Raw genomic sequence first — 6,453 nt, forward strand, 5'->3', positions numbered from 1 at the left:
CAGTAAAGTTGGGGTCAGGTGGTGCTCCATAGAGATACCATAACATCGCACAAGGCACCCTTTAGCACCTGGACGAGACACACCGGGCTTTCCATTAACAACAATGTAAACCCATCCGCAGCAACAGTTAACGCTCAGATAAAGTGCGGTGGTGACGTAGTTTAAATAGTGAAAAGAGAAACACGGGCGGGCAGGAGGGAAGATATATGGGTTTAACAAACACAAGACTTTCATCCAGGAGACCGCTGTTCGTGTCCTGTGTTCAGTTTCATTTTCACTTTACAAACGTTGTAGTTCTAAGCCCAGCCACGTAGTTTTTAGTTTTCTAAACTTAACTATATATGGAGGACGGAACCTGCCAAAATAAAAAAAAAATGAATACAGAAATGATTCAATAAATAAATATATATGTCATTAAATGTAGCAGAAATAATATTAAAAACAAAAGTAGCCATTACTTAATTGATAAAATATGAAGTGATATTTCTTTTTTAATTTGATTCTTTATTTATTTATCTTTGTATTAATTACCTTATTTATTTACTCTTCTGTTTAATTTTCCCTTTTATTTATTTATGTTACATATAAAATAAATACAAATTTAAATGCAAAAATAAATACATACATTTAAAACATATTAAGAATAAATATATAAATGAATAAAAGAGAAAATTAAACAGAAGAATAGATATATAAGGGAATTGATACAAAGATAAATAAATATATTATATAATATTCACCAATTTCAATTAATATTCTGCAATTTTGGCATTTATTAGAGTCATTAGAGTTTCGAGCCCCTCTGACAAACTATCTAGTAGGGAAAAAAATGTCTGCCTGTTAGAAGAGTAGAGAAGGCCAGACTGGAGGTAAACACCACATGATTGCTATCAGCTGTGTTACCAAAATCAGTGAGCTGGCATGTTACTTTCGCTGTGTCACCATAGTACAGTATGTACCTTGGGAAGAACTATATGCTGAGCTAGTCTGGTGTGGTGAATGCAGCAGAAATGTTAAGGTCGAGAGTGTGAGTTATCTCTGTCTGCCTACACTGTCTCTCGTAGCGTCATAGCTGTGTGCTGCCTGCACTAAATCTGTCATACACTGCTGTGTACACTCATCTCAGCAGAACCGTTCAGACCAAAGAGAAATGCAGGGGGAGTAATGGGAGGCAAGCTACTTATATTTATGCAGACTTTTTCCCAATCAGGCAACTTCCTGGGCCATTTATCATTGAATATGAGGAACATTTTGACCATTAGTGTTGGAGTTCAGTACTTTATGTGACAAAGGACATGTTGATTTACGATGAGAGCCACTACGACAACACTTGAGTCCAGATGAATCCCATTGATTTCAGCCCTCAAGCCGCAGCATACCGCCACTGACATTTCATCATGGCTGTGAGACTGATGATGAAATGGAAATGAAATGGGGTAGCGAGGGAGATGGACTGACGAGATGGATGGCTTCCAAAATCCCAACCAACCCACAGCTATAACTGCTCATATTGGTACTGTAAATCTCTTTGTGTGCATAGCATCTGATTTTAGAGGAGTGACATCGACATATAATTGTGGTTTTTACTCCTTCAGTTTCTAAGGTTAATGGCTACCTGATCAATAACCATTTGGCTGTCTACAAACTGGCCACTTTCATCTATGCATAAACAGAGACCTGCCATTAAAATCAATCTAACCTGTGCTAAAGAGGTTTATTAAAGGGGATGCAGTAAATGCTTAAAGAGGGCCTATTATGCAGGAGCATGTTTGAATTATGGGTTTCTACTAGTACATGCTTTAATGTTAAATGCTTTTCTTTTCTCATACCGGCTGTGCTGCAGCACCTCTTTTCACCCTCTGTATAAAACGCTCTGTGTGAGAGCGAAAAGCCCAGTCTGCTCCGATTGGTCAGCTGGCCCACTCTGTTGTGATTGGTCAACCGAGCCAAACTCTTCGGACTCCGCTCCAGCTCCGCTCTAACTAGCTTTGCTTGAGGGTTTACCAAACTAGCCGCTAGGCAGGTATTATGCAAATGTGTTACTTGGTGACATCACCACGTTACAGAAGAAGAGGCAGGACTTCAACCAAGGCAGTTCAGGAGCAGTGTTTCTGTGGGGGAGAGTAACTCCCTTGACAGCTGAATTTATATTCATAAAAAAGAAGAAAAATGTCTGGTGAAAGTGGCCACATTATTGCTCCAAAATAAATGAGGGTGGTGGAAAATGATTTCTGTATCAGTCTGGTCACATATTTTCCATGGTTTGGTTTTGACAGATGAAAGATGTGATGTGTGAGACCATGAATTGCCTTTTAGCAAGACAGGGAAGAACATCTGTTTGTGTGCTATTTAATGCAGTCCAGAATTTTGTTATAAGGTTGATACAAGTCAGAGATAGAAAAACAAATTCCTGACATGGCTCTCTACCATACAGCTCTGTGCTAGCTAATGGTTTCACTGGTTCAGTTTATCTTCATTAGATATTGTTTTATGTCCTCTAAGCTTCATTACATTTGAGCCTTTCAATTGATAAATCATGAAAACCTGTCTGTGATCAATAACAACTTCCACTCTTTCCACGCTTGTTAAAAAAAATCTGGTATATAAAGGAATAGTTCAACGCTTTTGGAAGTACGTTTATTTACTTTCTTGCTGAGAGGTTCTCTCGTGTCTATTCGTTAAATATGAAGCTAGCGCCAGCAGCTGGTTAGCTTAGCTTAGCATAAAGACTGAAATCAAAGGGGAACAGCTAGCCTGGCTCTGTCTGAAAGTATCAATATCCAACTACCACCACCTCTAAAGCTCACCAATTCCCAGAAGTCACTGGTCCTAGCAAAGAAATTGTCTGACACATAACCCATGTAAAATGAAGACCTGTAGTTTTTACACATTTGTTTTGTACGGATTAAACAAACAAGATATAATGTGTTAACCAGTGAGCAAATTTAAAGGCAAAAAGGCAAATTGAGTTGCCTTTGAATTGAGCCAGGCTAGCTGTTTCACTCTGTTTCCAGTCTTTAGGCTAAAATGAGCTAACAGTTTGCTAGCTGTAGCTTCATATTTACTGCATTAATATGTGAGTGGTATTATATCTCTATATATCTTCTCATCTAACTCTCAGCAAGAAAGTGAATAAGTGTATATCCAAAAATGTCCAACTATTCCTTTAACGTTTTAGGTAGGGCTGACAAAGTTAACACGATTGACACAAATTAGTTTTAACACCAATAATTTCTTTAACGCATTAACGCAACTTGTGTTTTTTAGGTTGTAGCGGGCTCAGTTTTAAAGCTAGAGTGAAGATACTGGTATCATATGAAACCTATAAACCTAAAGAATCCATTACAACACTAGCTTGTTGCAAAGGAGGCTAAATAACGCTCCAATCTTACGCTAAATTTTGGAGAGGAAAAACTATCAAGACCATTTTCAAAGGGGTCCCTTGACCTTTGACCTCAAGATATGTGAATGAAAATGGGTTCTATGGGTACCCATGAGTCTCCCCTTTACAGACATGCCCACTTTATGATAATCACATGCAGTTTGGGGCAAGTCATAGCCAAGTCAGCACACTGACACACTGACAGCTGTTGTTGTCTGTTGGGCTGCAGTTTGCCATGTTATGATTTGACTCACATGACCATCTTGATTATGAACTCCAGAAAAGGGCAGTGATTTCATCCATTTAATTAAACTCACATATTCACAGCATTCTCTTTGCACATAACAGCACTAAGTAATGTCATTGCAAATTGCGTTAAATGGAATTTAAATCTAAAATTTGATCAGAATTAACAGATTAACGCATTGTTTCTGGGGACATTTGAAGCACTTACTGGCGGCTGCAGATAGGAGGCTAATGTATGTGCCCGACTGAATGTGTGATGGAGTAATTGTTTGTGTATGTGATGGGGAGTTGATAGATGGTTGGGTTCTTGTATCACCTTCTACTATTAATAGCATCTCTGCTGACTTGATTAGCGGGCTGAGGTTCTTAAATCTTGCTCTGCTGCAGACCCACTTTAATTACCACTGCCCCTCTTTTATTCACACTGACAGGACTTCTCATTAATCACTACACAGAGGCGAGCCCTTCACTTTTATTACCGCAGACATCAGCAAAGCATGAAAGCGCACGTATGATGGTGGGCGCTATCAGGGATCAGATCGTTCACCTCGCTCCAGTATTCTGATTCAGTTTCTGATTATTTTGCTGCCAAATTGCATTGAAAATGTGGTCATTTTTACTCAGTGGCCGAATAAGTATTCAGATCTTTTACTTAAGTAAAAGTAGCAATACTCAGTTACAAGTAAAAATCCTGCATTAAAAATCTTGCTTACTGTAAGTAAAATTACAAAAGTACTAGCATTAAAATATACATAAAGTACAAGTACTCATTATGCGGACTGGCCCATTTCAGAATCATATATTGTGCTACTGGATTATAATTAGTAATGCATTAATATGTTCATCACTTTAATGTTGCAGCTGGTATATAACTACTTTATATACTGCTGGGTATCTTAATCTATAATAGCATATAATAAATTATGAGTTGATTTATATTTTATATTAAAAATCTGAATCTGCAAAGTAACTGATATCTAAAGCTGTCAAATAAATGGAGTAAAAAGTACAATATTTGCAGCCAAAATGTAGTGGATTAGAAGTATAAAGTAGCTTAAAATGGAAATACTCGAGTAAAGTACAAGTACCTCAAAATTGTACTTAAGTACAGTACTTGAGTTACATTCCACCATTATCTTTACTCTGATTTAAATGGGAATGTGGAAGTCACATTGATCGAGTAGCACAAAATAATAATGTCCTTCATTTTAGGATTTATGTTTTTCATTTCCATTCATGCAATTAAATTCTATGCCTAGACAAATAACCATCCAGTTTAAACCATACCCCAAGCCAAGCACATCAGCCAACTCAGCTGGATACAGCCAGAGTCCCCTTATGGATTTATTCAGATATTGACTAAACATGGGTTTAGCTTGGCCGAGGCAATGATCTGATGAAGACCATTAAACACTGATATGGAAAACTGTCATTGGCTTTCACTGTGAAAAAAAGATTCAGGAGGAAAAAGAAGCCACAGAAATGTTACGGTTTTACTATTTACAAAGACAACAGGAAGGATGTTTAGAGAATTCCATTTCTCAGAAATTGCTGTACTGGATGTATTTCCTGGCCACTGCAGACTTCCAAGCTGCCGAATTACGTCATATTGAAGGTTAACTGTAAAAGGAAATATATTAGCGTCTTTTACAAAAAGGTCACAGTGTTCTTCTTGTGATCTTGGAGAATATACTGCATGAACACTCACCAAAATTAGAATCCAGAGAGCTCAGACTGTTCTGTGCATAAAGTCTCACTAATCCTGTTTTTTTTTTTGTTTATTTCAAAATTGTGAAATGAAGCATATTATAATATTACATATCCATAAATCTAGTAGCACAAAGCTTTTTCTGATTTATTGCAAATGGAGCTGCCTGTTGTGGTAATTCGTGGTGTTTGAGGACATTTTAGAAGATGGTTCATGACAGGAAAAGTGAATGGAATTTTTTTTGCATGAGAAGATGTATGCCTGAAGCAAGCCAAGCAGTAGAGACAGTGCCTGTACTTGCATTGTCCTAAATCAGCGTGCTTGTGTGTGAATGGACAGCCACAGAAGCTGGCGTCACGATCACTGTGGTGTTTTTTTCTCCTTTTTACTTTATACATTTCATGACAACGCTTTGTTCTGTTGTCCTCTCTCTCCATCCCCTTACCAAAAAGAAGTTTATTCAAGTGTGCTATTAGTGCTTCTTTTAAACTTAAAAATAAGAGAGCATATACTTTCAGTTTACTTTTTATGTACTTATCAGAGATGTACTTAACAAAGTATACTTAAGTATACTTGGCTCATACTGACAAGTATACAGAAAAGTCTAACTTGGCTTATAATCTTTTGATCAAGATATACTTTAGAAAGTATAATTAAGTATTCTTGCCTTATATGTCTACAGAAAGGTATAGGCGTACTTGGCTTGTTGTTGTGCTTACTGTTTGATGGAGTAGCCCATTAAAGTGTGTGAGAGTTTGTAAAAGAATGTTTTGATATGAATTTACTTTGATTCATCAAGAAAAAAAGTTTTGGATTATCCGTTCACCATGAGAGGACAACATATATATATATATTTTTAATCTCATAAACCCCTGGAGGCAGATAATGCTGATGCCTTGTGTCTTTGGCTGAGACATACACCACACACACTTATTATTTCACTGAGCACAATAGTGTCAGCTCCTTGTCCAGCTACTGTCAGTGGTTTGAAAAGGACCTGCAGTAGACCCAACATGGTGATAGATTTATAACAGAGGGAGAAAGTTGTCCTTGAGAACAAACGTCATTTAGTAAGAAAGTTCCTTTGACCTCATTTGAAAGCTGAGAACTGATAACG

This window comes from Sebastes fasciatus, chromosome 3 (genome assembly GCF_043250625.1).
Source record: "Sebastes fasciatus isolate fSebFas1 chromosome 3, fSebFas1.pri, whole genome shotgun sequence".
Taxonomy (NCBI): Eukaryota; Metazoa; Chordata; class Actinopteri; order Perciformes; family Sebastidae; genus Sebastes; species Sebastes fasciatus.